The sequence below is a fragment of the Rhipicephalus microplus genome, chromosome 2 (genome assembly GCF_043290135.1).
Source record: "Rhipicephalus microplus isolate Deutch F79 chromosome 2, USDA_Rmic, whole genome shotgun sequence".
Taxonomy (NCBI): Eukaryota; Metazoa; Arthropoda; class Arachnida; order Ixodida; family Ixodidae; genus Rhipicephalus; species Rhipicephalus microplus.
In genome coordinates, this window is record NC_134701.1 from 132,924,304 (window position 1) to 132,938,079 (window position 13,776).

At 48.1% G+C, this 13,776-nt stretch overlaps 19 non-coding genes across 19 annotated transcripts; all 19 read right to left on the reverse strand.

Annotated features, from left to right (window-relative positions):
* Positions 1-62: 62 nt before the first annotated feature.
* TRNAL-CAA (transfer RNA leucine (anticodon CAA)) lies at positions 63-181 on the reverse strand. The gene is made up of 2 exons: positions 144-181; positions 63-108 (listed from the first exon to the last, which is right to left on the reverse strand). It is a non-coding gene; the product is annotated as a tRNA-Leu (tRNA).
* Positions 182-431: 250 nt separating this feature from the next.
* TRNAL-UAA (transfer RNA leucine (anticodon UAA)) lies at positions 432-550 on the reverse strand. Its single transcript has 2 exons — positions 513-550; positions 432-477 (listed from the first exon to the last, which is right to left on the reverse strand). It is a non-coding gene; the product is annotated as a tRNA-Leu (tRNA).
* A 430-nt stretch (positions 551-980) lies between these two features.
* TRNAL-CAA (transfer RNA leucine (anticodon CAA)) lies at positions 981-1,099 on the reverse strand. Its single transcript has 2 exons — positions 1,062-1,099; positions 981-1,026 (listed from the first exon to the last, which is right to left on the reverse strand). It is a non-coding gene; the product is annotated as a tRNA-Leu (tRNA).
* Positions 1,100-2,804: 1,705 nt separating this feature from the next.
* On the reverse strand, positions 2,805-2,922 carry TRNAL-CAA (transfer RNA leucine (anticodon CAA)). Its single transcript has 2 exons — positions 2,885-2,922; positions 2,805-2,850 (listed from the first exon to the last, which is right to left on the reverse strand). It is a non-coding gene; the product is annotated as a tRNA-Leu (tRNA).
* Positions 2,923-3,169: 247 nt separating this feature from the next.
* On the reverse strand, positions 3,170-3,288 carry TRNAL-UAA (transfer RNA leucine (anticodon UAA)). Its single transcript has 2 exons — positions 3,251-3,288; positions 3,170-3,215 (listed from the first exon to the last, which is right to left on the reverse strand). It is a non-coding gene; the product is annotated as a tRNA-Leu (tRNA).
* Positions 3,289-3,536: 248 nt separating this feature from the next.
* On the reverse strand, positions 3,537-3,655 carry TRNAL-UAA (transfer RNA leucine (anticodon UAA)). The gene is made up of 2 exons: positions 3,618-3,655; positions 3,537-3,582 (listed from the first exon to the last, which is right to left on the reverse strand). It is a non-coding gene; the product is annotated as a tRNA-Leu (tRNA).
* A 62-nt stretch (positions 3,656-3,717) lies between these two features.
* On the reverse strand, positions 3,718-3,836 carry TRNAL-CAA (transfer RNA leucine (anticodon CAA)). Its single transcript has 2 exons — positions 3,799-3,836; positions 3,718-3,763 (listed from the first exon to the last, which is right to left on the reverse strand). It is a non-coding gene; the product is annotated as a tRNA-Leu (tRNA).
* Positions 3,837-3,900: 64 nt separating this feature from the next.
* Positions 3,901-4,019, reverse strand: TRNAL-UAA (transfer RNA leucine (anticodon UAA)). The gene is made up of 2 exons: positions 3,982-4,019; positions 3,901-3,946 (listed from the first exon to the last, which is right to left on the reverse strand). It is a non-coding gene; the product is annotated as a tRNA-Leu (tRNA).
* A 63-nt stretch (positions 4,020-4,082) lies between these two features.
* Positions 4,083-4,201, reverse strand: TRNAL-CAA (transfer RNA leucine (anticodon CAA)). The gene is made up of 2 exons: positions 4,164-4,201; positions 4,083-4,128 (listed from the first exon to the last, which is right to left on the reverse strand). It is a non-coding gene; the product is annotated as a tRNA-Leu (tRNA).
* Positions 4,202-4,451: 250 nt separating this feature from the next.
* On the reverse strand, positions 4,452-4,571 carry TRNAL-UAA (transfer RNA leucine (anticodon UAA)). The gene is made up of 2 exons: positions 4,534-4,571; positions 4,452-4,497 (listed from the first exon to the last, which is right to left on the reverse strand). It is a non-coding gene; the product is annotated as a tRNA-Leu (tRNA).
* Positions 4,572-7,188: 2,617 nt separating this feature from the next.
* On the reverse strand, positions 7,189-7,307 carry TRNAL-UAA (transfer RNA leucine (anticodon UAA)). Its single transcript has 2 exons — positions 7,270-7,307; positions 7,189-7,234 (listed from the first exon to the last, which is right to left on the reverse strand). It is a non-coding gene; the product is annotated as a tRNA-Leu (tRNA).
* Positions 7,308-8,292: 985 nt separating this feature from the next.
* TRNAL-CAA (transfer RNA leucine (anticodon CAA)) lies at positions 8,293-8,411 on the reverse strand. The gene is made up of 2 exons: positions 8,374-8,411; positions 8,293-8,338 (listed from the first exon to the last, which is right to left on the reverse strand). It is a non-coding gene; the product is annotated as a tRNA-Leu (tRNA).
* Positions 8,412-8,658: 247 nt separating this feature from the next.
* On the reverse strand, positions 8,659-8,777 carry TRNAL-UAA (transfer RNA leucine (anticodon UAA)). The gene is made up of 2 exons: positions 8,740-8,777; positions 8,659-8,704 (listed from the first exon to the last, which is right to left on the reverse strand). It is a non-coding gene; the product is annotated as a tRNA-Leu (tRNA).
* A 798-nt stretch (positions 8,778-9,575) lies between these two features.
* On the reverse strand, positions 9,576-9,694 carry TRNAL-CAA (transfer RNA leucine (anticodon CAA)). Its single transcript has 2 exons — positions 9,657-9,694; positions 9,576-9,621 (listed from the first exon to the last, which is right to left on the reverse strand). It is a non-coding gene; the product is annotated as a tRNA-Leu (tRNA).
* A 981-nt stretch (positions 9,695-10,675) lies between these two features.
* TRNAL-CAA (transfer RNA leucine (anticodon CAA)) lies at positions 10,676-10,794 on the reverse strand. Its single transcript has 2 exons — positions 10,757-10,794; positions 10,676-10,721 (listed from the first exon to the last, which is right to left on the reverse strand). It is a non-coding gene; the product is annotated as a tRNA-Leu (tRNA).
* Positions 10,795-12,240: 1,446 nt separating this feature from the next.
* On the reverse strand, positions 12,241-12,359 carry TRNAL-CAA (transfer RNA leucine (anticodon CAA)). The gene is made up of 2 exons: positions 12,322-12,359; positions 12,241-12,286 (listed from the first exon to the last, which is right to left on the reverse strand). It is a non-coding gene; the product is annotated as a tRNA-Leu (tRNA).
* Positions 12,360-12,421: 62 nt separating this feature from the next.
* Positions 12,422-12,540, reverse strand: TRNAL-CAA (transfer RNA leucine (anticodon CAA)). Its single transcript has 2 exons — positions 12,503-12,540; positions 12,422-12,467 (listed from the first exon to the last, which is right to left on the reverse strand). It is a non-coding gene; the product is annotated as a tRNA-Leu (tRNA).
* A 614-nt stretch (positions 12,541-13,154) lies between these two features.
* Positions 13,155-13,273, reverse strand: TRNAL-CAA (transfer RNA leucine (anticodon CAA)). Its single transcript has 2 exons — positions 13,236-13,273; positions 13,155-13,200 (listed from the first exon to the last, which is right to left on the reverse strand). It is a non-coding gene; the product is annotated as a tRNA-Leu (tRNA).
* Positions 13,274-13,520: 247 nt separating this feature from the next.
* On the reverse strand, positions 13,521-13,639 carry TRNAL-UAA (transfer RNA leucine (anticodon UAA)). Its single transcript has 2 exons — positions 13,602-13,639; positions 13,521-13,566 (listed from the first exon to the last, which is right to left on the reverse strand). It is a non-coding gene; the product is annotated as a tRNA-Leu (tRNA).
* Between the last annotated feature and the right edge of the window lie 137 nt (positions 13,640-13,776).

Genomic DNA, 13,776 nt, shown 5'->3' on the forward strand with positions numbered 1-13,776 from the left:
AGTTATTTCAACCCAGCAAAAGGAGACACTGACATTGTTCTGGTAGTAAAGTAAAAAAAGTTTGTCAGAAGTGGGATTCGAACCCACGCCCACATACGTGGACCAGAAGCCTCGTTCAACCTGTATCACTGGGCAAGGTTTCGCTTGAGTCTGGAGCCTTAGACCACTCGGCCATTCTGACACGATAGTTCAGCCCCAGCAAAAGGAGACACTGACTTTGTGCTGGTAGTAAAGTAAACAAAAGAGCTTCTCAGAAGTGGGATTTCAACCGACGCCCTCATACGTAGACCAGAAGCCTCGTTAAACCCGTATCACTGGGCAAGGTTTCTTTTGAGTCTGGCGCCTTAGACCATTCGGCCATTCTGACACGATATATCGGCCCCAGCAAAAGAAGACACTGACTTCGTGCTCGTAGTAAAGTAAAAAAAGTTTGTCAGAAGTGGGATTCGAACCCACGCACACATACGTGGACCAGAAGCCTCGTTACACTCGTATCACTGGGCAAGGTTTACCTTAAGTCTGGCGCCTTCGACCACTCGGCCATTCTGACACAATATTTCAGCCCAGCAAAAGGAGACACTGACTTTGTTCTGGTAGTAAAGTAAAAAAAAGTTTGTCAGATTAGGATTCGAACCCACGCCCACATACGTGGAGAACAAGCCTCGTTCAACCCGTATCACTGGGCAAGGTTTCCCTTGAGTCTGGAGCCTTAGACCACTTGACCATTCTGACACGATTTTGCAGCCCCAGCAAAAGGAGACACTGACTTTGTTCTGTTTGTGAAGTAAAAAAAAGTTTGTTGGAAGAGAGATTCGAACCCACGCCCGCATACGTAGACCAGAAGCCTCGTTCAACCCCTATCACTGGGCAAGGATTCCCTTGAGTCTGGCGCCTTAGACCACTCGGCCATTCTGACACGACATAGCTGCCCCAGCAAAAGAAGACACTGACTTCGTGCTGGTAGTAAAGTAAAAAAAGTTTGTCAGAAGTGGGATTCGAACCCACGCCCACATACGTGGACCAGAAGCCCCGTTCAACCCGTATCACTGGGCAAGGTTTCCCTTGAGTCTGGCGCCTTAGACCACTCGGCCATTCTGATACGATATTTTAGCCCCAGCAAAAGGAGACACTGACTTTGTGCTGGTAGTAAAGTAAAAAAAAAACAGCTTCTCAGAAGTGGGATTTCAACCCACGCCCACATACGTAGACCAGAGGCCTCGTTCAACCCGTATCACTGGGCAAGGTTTCCCTTAAGTCTGGCGCCTTGGACCACTCGGCCATTCTGACAGATTATTTCAGCCCAGCCAAAGGAGACACTGACTTTGTTCTGGTAGTAGATTAGAAAATGTTGTCAGAAGTGGGATTCGAACTCACGCACACACACATGCACCAGAAGCCTCATTCAACTCGTATCACTGGGCAAGGTTTCCCTTGAGTCTGGCGCCTTAGACCACTCGGCCATTCGGACACGACATATCAACCCAGCAAAAGGAGACACTGACTTTGTGCTGGTAGTAAATTAAAAAAAATTGACAGAAGTGAGATTCGAACCCACGCACACATAGACCAGGAGCCTCGTTACACTCGCATCACCGGGAAAGGTTTCCCTTCAGTCTGGCGCCTTAGACCACTCGGCCATTCTGACACAATGTTTCTGCCCAGCAAAAGGAGACACTGACTTTGTTCTGGTAGTAAAGTGAAAAAAAGTTTGTCAGAATAGGATTCGAACCCACGCCCACATACGTGGACCAGAAGCCTCGTTCAACCCGTATCACTGGGCAAGGTTTCCCTTGAGTCTGGAGCCTTAGACCACTCGACCATTCTGACACGATATTTCAGCCCCAGCAAAAGAAGACACTGACTTAGTGCTGGTAGTAAAGTAAAAAAAAAGAACTTCTCAGAAGTGCGATTTTAACCCACGCCCACATACGTAGACCAGAAGCTTCGTTCAACCCGTATCACTGGGCAAGGTTTCCTTTAAGTCTGGTGCCTTGGACCACTCGGCCATTCTGACACGATATTTCAGGCCAGCAAAAGAAGACACTGACTTTCTTCTGGTAGTAGATTAAAAAATTTGTCAGAAGTGGGATTCAAACCCACGCCCCCACACGTGGACCAGACGCCTCGTTCAACCCGTATCACTGGGCAAGGTTTCCCTTAAGTCTGGCGCCTTCGACCACTCAGCAATTCTGACACAATATTTCGGCCCAGCAAAAGAAGACGCTGAGTCTGTGCTGGTAGTAAAGTAAAAAAATTGACAGAAGTGGGATTAGAACCCACGCACACATACGTGTACCAGAAGCCTCGTTCAACTCGTATCACTGGGCAAGGTTTCCCTTCAGTCTGGAGCCTTAGACCACTCGACCATTCTGACACGATATTTCAGCCCCAGCAAGAAAACACTGACTTTATGCTGGTAGTAAAGTAAAAAAAAGATTGTCAGAAGTGGGATTCGAACCCACGCACACATACGTGGACCAGAAGCCTCGTTCATCTCGTATGACTGAGCAAGGTTTCCCTTGAGTCTACCACCTTCGACCACTCGGCCATTCTTATACGATATGTCAGCCCAAGAAAAGGAGACGCTGAATTTGTTCTGTTAGTGAAGTAAAAAAAAGTTTGTCAGAAGAGGGGTTCGAACCCACACACACATACGTGGACCAGAAGCCTCGTTCAACTCGTATCACTGGGCAAGGTTTCCCTTGAGTCTGGCGCCTTAGACCACTCGGCCATTCTGATACGATATATCAGCCCCAGCAAAAGATGACACTGACTTTATGCTCGTAGTAAAGTAAAAAAAAGTTTGTCTGAAGTAGGATTTGAACCCACGCCCACACACCTAGACCAGAAGCCTCGTTCAACCCGTATCACTGAGCAAGGTTTTCTTGAGTCTGGCGCCTTAGACCACTCGGCCATTCGGACACGACATACCAACCCAGCAAAAGGAGACACTGACATTGTTCTGTTAGTAAAGTAAAAAAAAGTTTGTCAGAAGTTGGATTCGAACCCACGCCCACATACGTGAACCGGAAGCCTCGTTCAACCCGTATCACTGGGCAAGGTTTCTTTTGAGTCTGGCGCCTTAGACCATTCGGCCATTCTGACACGATATATCAGCCCCAGCAAAAGAAGACACTGACTTCGTGCTCGTGGTAAAGTAAAAAAAGTTTGTCAGAAATGGGATTCGAACCCACGCACACATACGTGGACCAGAAGCCTCGTTACACTCGTATCACTGGGCAAGGTTTACCTTAAGTCTGGCGCCTTCGACCACTCGGCCATTCTGACACAATATTTGAGCCCAGCAAAAGGAGACACTGACTTTGTTCTGGTAGTAAAGTAAAAAAATTTTTGTCAGATTAGGATTCGAACCCACGCCCACATACGTGGACCAGAAGCCTCGTTCAACCCGTATCACGGGGCAAGGTTTCCCTTGAGTCTGGAGCCTTAGACCACTCGACCATTCTGACACGATATTTCAGCCCCAGCAAAAGAAGACACTGACTTTGTGCTGGTAGTAAAGCAAAAAAAGAACTTCTCAGAAGTGGGATTCAAACCCACGCCCACATACGTGGACCAGAAGCCTCGTTCAATCCGTATCACTGGGCAAGGTTTCCCTTAAGTCTGGCGCCTTCGACCACTCGGCCATTCTGACAAAATATTTCGGCCCAGCAAAAGAAGACGCTGACTCTGTGCTGGTAGTAAAGTAAAAAAAATTGACAGAAGTGGGATTCGAACCCACGCACACATACGTGTACCAGAAGCCTCGTTCAACTCGTATCACTGGCCAAGGTTTCCCTTGAGTCTGGCGCCTTAGACCACTCGGCCATTCTGACACGATATATCAGCCCCAGCAAAAGAAGACACTGACTTCGTGCTGGTAGTAAAGTAAAAAAAGTTTGTCAGAAGTGGGATTCGAACCCACGCACACATACGTGGACCAGAAGCCTCATTACACTCGTATTACTGGGCAAGGTTTACCTTAAGTCTGGCGCCTTCGACCACTCGGCCATTCTGACACAATATTTCAGCCCAGCAAAAGGAGACACTGACTTTGTTCTGGTAGTAAATTAAACAAATTTTGTCAGAAGTGGGATTCGAACCCACGCACACATACGTGGACCAGAAGCCTCGTTCATCTCGTATGACTGGGCAAGGTTTCCCTTGAGTCTAGCACCTTCGACCACTCAGCCATTCTGACACAATATTTCAGCCCAGCAAAAGGAGACACTGACTTTGTTCTGTTAGTGAAGTAAAAAAAAGTTTGTCAGAAGAGGGATTCGAACCCACGCACACACACATGCACCAGAAGCCTCATTCAACTCGTATCACTGGGCAAGGTTTCCCTTGAGTCTGGCGCCTTAGACCACTCGGCCATTCTGATACGATATATCAGCCCCAGCAAAAGATGGCACTGACTTTATGCTCGTCGTAAAGTAAGAAAAAGAGTTTGTCTGAAGTGGGATTTGAACCCACGCCCACACACCTAGACCAGAAGCCTCGTTCAAACCCGTATCACTGAGCAAGGTTTCCCTTAAGTCTGGCGCCTTGGACCACTCGGCCATTCTGACACGATGTTTCAGCCCACCCAAAGGAGACACTGACTTTGTTCTGGTAGTAGATTAAAAAATTTTGTCAGAAGTGGGATTCGAACTCACGCACACATAGTTGGACCAGAAGCCTCGTTCAACTCGAATGACTGGGCAAGGTTTCTCTTGAGTCTAGCACCTTCGACCACTCGGCCATTCTGACACAATATTTCAGCCCAGCAAAAGGAGACACTGACTTTGTGCTGGTAGTAAATTAAGAAAAATTGACAGAAGTGAGATTCGAACCCACGCACACATGGACCAGAAGCCTCGTTACACTCGCATCACCGGGAAAGGTTTCCCTTCAGTCTGGCGCCTTAGACCACTCGGCCATTCTGACATAATTTTTCTGCCCAGCAAAAGGAGACACTGACTTTGTTCTGGTAGTAAAGTGAAAAAAAGTTTGTCAGAATAGGATTCGAACCCACGCCCACATACGTGGACCAGAAGCCTTGTTCAACCCGTATCACTGGGCAAGGTTTCCTTTGAGTCTGGAGCCTTAGACCACTCGACCATTCTGACACGATATTTCAGCCCCAGCAAAAGAAGACACTGACTTTGTGCTGGTAGTAAAGTAAAAAAAATTGACAGAAGTGGGATTTGAACCCACGCACACATACGTGTACCAGAAGCCTCGTTCAACTCGTATCACTGGGCAAGGTTTCCCTTGAGTCTGGAGCCTTAGACCACTCGACCATTCTGATACGATATTTCAGCCCCAGCAAAAAACACTGACTTTATGCTGGTAGTAAAGTAAAAAAAGATTGTCAGAAGTGGGATTCGAACCCACGTCCACATACGTGGACCAAAGGCCTCGTTTAATCCGTATCACCGGGCAATGTTTCCCCTAAGTCTGGTGCCTTAGACAACTCGGCCGTTCTGACACGATATATAAGCTGAAGCAAAAGAAGACACTGACTTTGTTGTGGTAGTAAAGTAAAAAAGTTTGTCAGAAGTGGGATTCGCACCCACGCACACATACGTGGACCAGAAGCCTCGTTTATCTCGTATGACTGGGCACGGTTTCCCTTGAGTCTGGAGTCTTAGAACACTCGGCCACTCTGACACGATATTTCAGCCCCAGAAAAGGAGACACTGACTTTGTGCTGGTAGTAAAGTAAACAAAAGAGCTTCTCAGAAGTGGGATTTCAACCGACGCCCTCAACGTAGACCAGAAGCCTCGTTAAACCCGTTTCACTGGGCAAGGTTTCCCTTGAGTCTGGCGCCTCTGACCACTCGGCCATTCTGACACGATATTTCAGCCCAGCAAAAGGAGGCACTGACTTTCTTCTGGTAGTAGATTTAAAAAATTTTGACAGAAGTGAGATTCGAACCCACGCACACATACGTGGACGAGAAGCCTCGTTCAACTCGCGTCACTGGGCAAGGTTTCCCTTCAGTCTGGCGCCTTACACCACTCGGCCATTCTGACCCGATATGTCAGCCCCAGCAAAAGGAGACGCTGATTTTGTTCTGTTAGTGAAGTAAAAAAAAGTTTGTCAGAAGAGGGATTGGAACCCACGCACACACACGTGCACCAGAAGCCTCATTCAACTCGTATCACTGGGTAAGGTTTCCCTTGAGTCTGGCGCCTTAGACCACTCGGCCATTCTGATACGATACATCAGCCCCAGCAAAAGATGGTACTGACTTCATGCTCGTAGTAAAGTAAAAAAAATTGCCCGCAGCTTCCCTCGGGGGAACACTGAGGAGGATGCGGAGCATATAATTGGTTAACGGGGTGTTAAAGTGCGACTTACTTGGGTCGATGGCTAAATTGGTTAACGTGGTTGTGAAATGGGGTGTTAAATTGCGACTTACTTGGGTCGATGGCTAAATTGGTTAACGTGGTTGTAGGAGGGGGTGTTAAATGAGTGAACACGTACACACGTATGCGAAAGGGCGGCGCTGGTCGAAGGGACGTCGATCATTGTGTTTGTGGATTAGTTGGAATTCATTTCACCGCGACCTTGGACGTCGACGCGCCGTACAAACCAACCGACGAGCGGCAACTGAGCGAGCGAGCGCCGACCTTGAGTATATATACAGCGCGACGGCGCATGCACTGTCAGCTGTCGAATGTTCGAGAAGGGGGAGAAGCGCAACGGCGCATGCGCGCGCGTCAGTTGCCGATGTTTTCGAAGCGCGACGGCGCATGCGCGCGCGTCAGCTGCCGATGTTCTCGAAGCGTGACGGCGCATGCGTGCTACATTATACAGCTAGCGAATGTTCGTGAAGAGGAGAAGCGCACGCGGTGTGTAGAGGAGGAAGGGTGCACAGATGGTGGAGGAGTGAAGCGCGCGCGGTGTGTAGAGGAGGAAGGGATGCACAGATGGTGGAAGAAGGAGGAGGAAGCTTGCGGACGGCGCCGCACTACAAGCCTCGAGTATTAGATGCTCCGCATCTAAAAAGAGTTTGTCTGAAGTGGGATTTGAACCCACGCCCACACACCTAGACCAGAAGCCTCGTTCAACCCGTATCACTGAGCAAGGTTTCTCTTGAGTCTGGCGCCTTAGACCACTCGGTTATTCTGACACGATATATCAGCCCCAGCAAAAGAAGACACTGACTTCGTGCTGGTAGTAAAGTAAAAAAAGTTTGTCCGAAGTGGGATTCGAACCCACGCACACATACGTGAACCAGAAGCCTCGTTACACTCGTATCACTGGGCAAAGTTTACCTTAAGTCTGGCGCCTTCGACCACTCGGCCATTCTGACACAATATTTCAGCCCAGCAAAAGGAGACACTGACTCTGTGCTGTTAGTAAAGTTAAAAAAATTGACAGAAGTGGGATTCAAACCCACGCACACATACGTGTACCAGAAGCCTCGTTCAACTCGTATCACTGGGCAAGGTTTCCCTTGAGTCTGGCGCCTTAGACAACTCGGCCATTCTGATACGATATATCAGCCCCAGCAAAAGATGACACTGACTTTATGCTCGTAGTAAAGTAAAAAAAAGAGTTTGTCTGAAATGGGATTTGAACCCACGCCCACACACCTGGACCAGAATCCTCGTTCAACCCGTATCACTGAGCAAGGTTTCCCTTAATTCTGGCGCCTTCGACCACTCGGCCATTCTGATACGATATGTCAGCCTCACCAAAGAAGAGGCTGACTCTGTGCTGAAAGTAAAGTAAAAAAAATTGACGGAAGTGAGATTTGAACCCACGTCCACATACGTACGTGGACCAAAGGCCTCGTTTAACCCGTATCAACGGGCAATGTATCCCTTAAGTCTGGTGCCTTAGACAACTCGGCCGTTCTGACACGATATTTCAGCCCAGCCAAAGGAGACACTGACTTTGTTCTGGTAGTAAATTAAAAAAAATTGACAGAAGTGAGATTCGAACCCACGCACACATACGTGGACCAGAAGCCTCATTCAACTTGCATCACCGGGCAAGGTTTCCCTTCAGTCTGGCGCCTTACACCACTCGGCCATTCTGACCCGATATGTCAGCCCCAGCAAAAGGAGACGCTGACTTTGTTCTGTTAGTGAAGTAAAAAAAAAGTTTGTCAGAAGAGGGATTCGAACCCACGCACACACACATGCACCAGAAGCCTCATTCAACTCGTATCACTGGGCAAGGTTTCCCTTGAGTCTGGCGCCTTAGACCACTCGGCCACTCTGATACGATATATCAGCCCCAGCAAAAGATGGCACTGACTTTATGCTCGTAGTAAAGTAAGAAAAAGAGTTTGTCTGAAGTGGGATTTGAACCCACGCCCACACACCTAGGCCAGAAGCCTCGTTCAACCCGTATCACTGAGCAAGGTTTCTCTTGAGTCTGGCGCCTTAGACCACTCGGCCATTCGGACACGACATATCAACCCAGCAAAAGGAGACACTGACATTCTTCTGTTAGTAAAGTAAAAAAAAGTTTGTCAGAAGTTGGATTCGAACCCACGCCCACATACGTGGACCGGAAGCCTCGTTCAACCCGTATCACTGGCCAAGGTTTCCCTTGAGTCTGGCGCCTTAGACCACTCGGTCATTCTGACACGATATATCAGCCCCAGCAAAAGAAGACACTGACTTCGTGCTGGTAGTAAAGTAAAAAAAGTTTGTCAGAAGTAGGATTCGAACCCACGCACATATACGTGTACCAGAAGCCTCATTACACTCGTATCACTGGGCAAGGTTTACCTTAAGTCTGGCGCCTTCAACCACTCAGCCATTCTGACACAATATTTCAGCCCAGCAAAAGGAGACACTGACTTTGTTCTGGTAGTAAAGTAAAAAAAGTTTGTCAGATTATGATTCGAACCCACGCCCACATACGTGGACCAGAAGCCTCGTTCAACCCGTATCACTGGGCAAGGTTTCCCTTGAGTCTGGAGCCTTAGACCACTCGACCATTCTGACACGATATTTCATCCCCAGCAAAAGGAGACACTGACTTTGTTCTGTTAGTGAAGTAAAGAAAAAGTTTGTTGGAAGAGAGATTCGAACCCACGCCCGCTTACGTAGACCAGAAGCCTCGTTCAACCCCTATCACTGGGCAAGGATTCCCTTCAGTCTGGCGCCTTAGACCACTCGGCCATTCTGACACGACATAGCTGCCCCAGCAAAAGAAGACACTGACTTCGTGCTGGTAGTAAAGTAAAAAAAGTTTGTCAGAAGTGGGATTCGAAGCCATGCCCACATACGTCGACCAGAAGCCTCGTTCAACCCGTATCACTGGGCAAGGTTTCCCTTGAGTCTGGCGCCTAGACCACTCGGCCATTCTGACACGATATTTTAGCCCCAGCAAAAGGAGACACTGACTTTGTGCTGGTAGTAAAGTGAAAAAAAAGAGCTTCTCAGAAGTGGGATTCAAACCCACGCTTCCACACGTGGACCAGACACCTCGTTCAACCCGTATCACTGGGCAAGGTTTCCCTTAAGTCTGGCGCCTTCGACCACTCGGCAATTCTGACACAATATTTCGGCCCAGCAAAAGAAGACGCTGACTCTGTGCTGGTAGTAAAGTAAAAAAAAATTGACAGAAGTGGGATTCGAACCCACGCACACATACGTGTACCAGAAGCCTCGTTCAACTCGTATCACTGGGCAAGGTTTCCCTTGAGTCTGGAGCCTTAGACCACTCGACCATTCTGACACGATATTTGAGCCCCAGCAAAAAAACACTGACTTTATGCTGGTAGTAAAGTAAAAAAAAAGATTGTCAGAAGTGGGATTCGAACCCACTTCCACATACGTGGACCAAAGGCCTCGTTTAACCCGTATCACCGGGCAATGTTTCCCCTAAGTCTGGTGCCTTAGACAACTCAGCCGTTCTGACACAATATATAAGCTGAAGCAAAAGAAGATACTGACTTTGTTCTGGTAGTAAAGTAAAAAAAGTTTGTCAGAAGTGGGATTCGCACCCACGCACACATACGTGGACCAGAAGCCTCGTTTATCTCGTATGACTGGGCACGAATTCCCTTGAGTCTGGAGTCTTAGACCACTCGGCCATTCTGACACGATATTTCAGCCCCAGCAAAAGGAGACACTGACTTTGTGCTGGTAGTAAAGTAAACAAAAGAGCTTCTCAGAAGTGGGATTTCAACCGACGCCCTCAACGTAGACCAGAAGCCTCGTTAAACCCGTTTCACTGGGCAAGGTTTCCCTTGAGTCTAGCACCTTCGACCACTCGGCCATTCTGACACAATATTTCAGCCCAGCAAAATGAGACACTGACTTTGTGCTGGTAGTAAATTAAAAAAAATTGACAGAAGTGAGATTCGAACCCACGCACACATACGTGGACGAGAAGCCTCGTTCAACTCGCATCACCGGGCAAGGTTTCCCTTCAGTCTGGCGCCTTACACCACTCGGCCATTCTGGCCCGATATGTCAGCCCCAGCAAAAGGAGACGCTGACTTTGTTCTGTTAGTGAAGTAAAAAAAAGTTTGTCAGAAGAGGGATTGGAACCCACGCACACACACGTGCACCAGAAGCCTCATTCAACTCGTATCACTGGGTAAGGTTTCCCTTGAGTCTGGCGCCTTAGACCACTCGGCCATTCTGATACGATATATCAGCCCCAGCAAAAGATGGTACTGACTTCATTCTCGTAGTAAAGCAAAAAAGAGATTGTCTGAAGTGGGATTTGAACCCACGCCCACACACCTAGACCAGAAGCCTCGTTCAACCCGTATCACTGAGCAAGGTTTCTCTTGAGTCTGGCGCCTTAGACCACTCGGCCATTCGGACACGACATATCAACCCAGCAAAAGGAGACACTGACATTGTTCTGTTAGTAAAGTAAAAAAAGTTTGTCAGAAGTTGGATTCGAACCCACGCCCACATACGTGGACCGGAAGCCTCGTTCAACCCGTATCACTGGGCAAGGTTTCCCTTGAGTCTGGCGCCTTAGACCACTCGGTTATTCAGACAGGATATATCAGCCCCAGCAAAAGAAGACACTGACTTCGTGCTGGTAGTAAAGTAAAAAAAGTTTGTCAGAAGTGGTATTCGAACCCACGCACACATACGTGGACCGGAAGCCTCGTTACACTCGTATCACTGGGCAAAGTTTACCTTAAGTCTGGCGCCTTCGACCACTCGGCCATTCTGACACAATATTTCAGCCCAGCAAAAGGAGACACTGACTTTGTTCTGGTAGTAATGTAAAAAAAGTTTGTCGGATTAGGATTCGAACCCACGCCCACATACGGGGACCAGAAGCCTCGTTCAAGCCGTATCACTGGGCAAGGTTTCCCTTGAGTCTGGAGCCTTAGACCACTCGACCATTCTGACACGATATTTCAGCCCCAGCAAAAGGAGACACTGACTTTGCGCTGGTAGTAAAGTAAAAAAAAGAGTTTGTCTGAAATGGGATTTGAGCTCACGCCCACACACCTGGACCAGAACCATCGTTCAACCCGTATCACTGAGCAAGGTTTCCCTTAAGTCTGGCGCCTTCGACCACTCGGCCATTCTGATACGATATGTCAGCCTCACCAAAGAAGACGCTGACTCTGTGCTGGTAGTAATGTAAAAAAAATTGACGGAAGTGAGATTCGAACCCACGTCCACATACGTGGACCAAAGGCCTCGTTCAACCCGTATCACTGGGCAAGGTTTCCTTTGAATCTGGAGCCTTAGACCACTCGACATTTTGACACAATATTTCAGCCCCAGCAAAAGAAGACACTGACTTTGTGCTGGTAGTAAAGTAAAAAAAGAGCTTCTCAGAAGTGGGATTTCAACCCACGCCCACATACGTAGACGAGATGCCTCGTTCAACCCGTATCACTGGGCAAGGTTTCCCTTAAGTGTGGCGCCTTGGACCACTCGGCCATTCTGACACGATATTTTAGTCCTAACCAAAAGAGAAACTGGCTTTGTTCTTCTACTAAAATAAAAAAAGTTTGTCAGAATTGAGATTCGAACCCACGCACACATACGTGGAACAGAAGCCTTGTTCAACTCGCATCACCGGGCAAGGTTTCCCTTCAGTCTGGCGCCTTAGACCACTCGGCCATTCTGATATTATATGTCAGACATACGTGGAACAGAAGCCTTGTTCAACTCGCATCACCGGGCAAGGTTTCCCTTCAGTCTGGCGCCTTAGACCACTCGGCCATTCTGATATTATATGTCAGCCCCAGCAAAAGGAGACACTGACTTTGTTTCGTTAGTGAAGTAAAAAAAGTTTGTCGGAAGAGGGATTCGAACCCACGCCCACATACGTGGACCAGAAGCCTCGTTCAACCCCTATCACTGGGCATGGTTTCTCTTGAGTCTGGTGCCTTAGACCACTCGGCCATTCTGACACGATATATCAGCCCCAGCAAGAGAAGACACTGACTTCGTGCTGGTAGTAAAGTAAAAAGTTTGTCAGAAGTGGGATTCGAACCTACGCCCACATACGTGGACCAGAAGCCTCGTTCAACCCGTATCACTGGGCAAGGTTTCGCTTGAGTCTGGAGCCTTAGGCCACTCGGCCATTCTGACACGATATTTCAGCCCCAGCAAAAAAAGACACTGACTTTCTTCTGGTAGTAGATTCAAAAAACTTTGTCGGAAGTGGGATTAGAACCCACGCACACATACGTGGACCAGAAGCCTCGTTCATCTCGTATGACTGGGCAAGGTTTCCCTTGAGTCTAGCACCTTCGACCACTCAGCCATTCTGACACAATATTTCAGCCCAGCAAAAGGAGACACTGACTTTGTGCTGGTAGTAAATTAAAAAAAATTGACAGAAGTGAGATTCGAACCCACGCACACATACGTGGACCAGAAGCCTCATTCAACTTGCATCAGCGGGCAAGGTTTCCCTTCAGTCTGGCGCCTTACACCACTCGGCCATTCTGACCCGATATGTCAGCCCCAGCAAAAGGAGACGCTGACTTTGTTCTGTTAGTGAAGTAAAAAAAAGTTTGTCAGAAGAGGGATTCGAACCCACGCACACACACATGCACCAGAAGCCTCATTCAACTCGTATCACTGGGCAAGGTTTCCCTTGAGTCTGGCGCCTTAGACCACTCGGCCATTCTGATACGATATATCAGCCCAGCAAAAGATGGCACTGACTTTATGCTCGTAGTAAAGCAAGAAAAAGAGTTTGTCTGAAGTGGGACTTGAACCCACGCCCACACACCTAGACCAGAAGCCTCCTACAACCCGTATAATTGAGCAAGGTTTCTCTTGAGTCTGGCGCCTTAGACCACTCGGCCATTCGGACACGACATATCAACCCAGCAAAAGGAGACACTGACATTGTTCTGTTAGTAAAGTAAAAAAAAGTTTGTCAGAAGTTGGATTCGAACCCACGCCAACATACGTGGACCGGAAGCCTCGTTCAACTCGTATCACTGGGCAAGGTTTCCCTTGAGTCTGGCGCCTTAGACCACTCGGCCATTCTGACACAGTATATCAGCCCCAGCAAAAGAAGACACTGACTTCGTGCTGGTACTAAAGTAAAAAAGGTTTGCCAGAAGTGGGATTCGAACCCACGCACACATACGTGGACCAGAAGCCTCATTAAACTCGTATCACTGGGCAAGGTTTACCTTAAGTCTGGCGCCTTCGACCACTCGGCCATTTTGACACAATATTTCAGCCCAGCAAAAGGAGACACTGACTTTGTTCTGGTAGTAAAGTAAAAAAAAGTTTGTCAGATTAGGATTCGAACCCACGCCCACATACGTGGACCAGAAGCCTCGTTCAACCCGTATCACTGGGCAA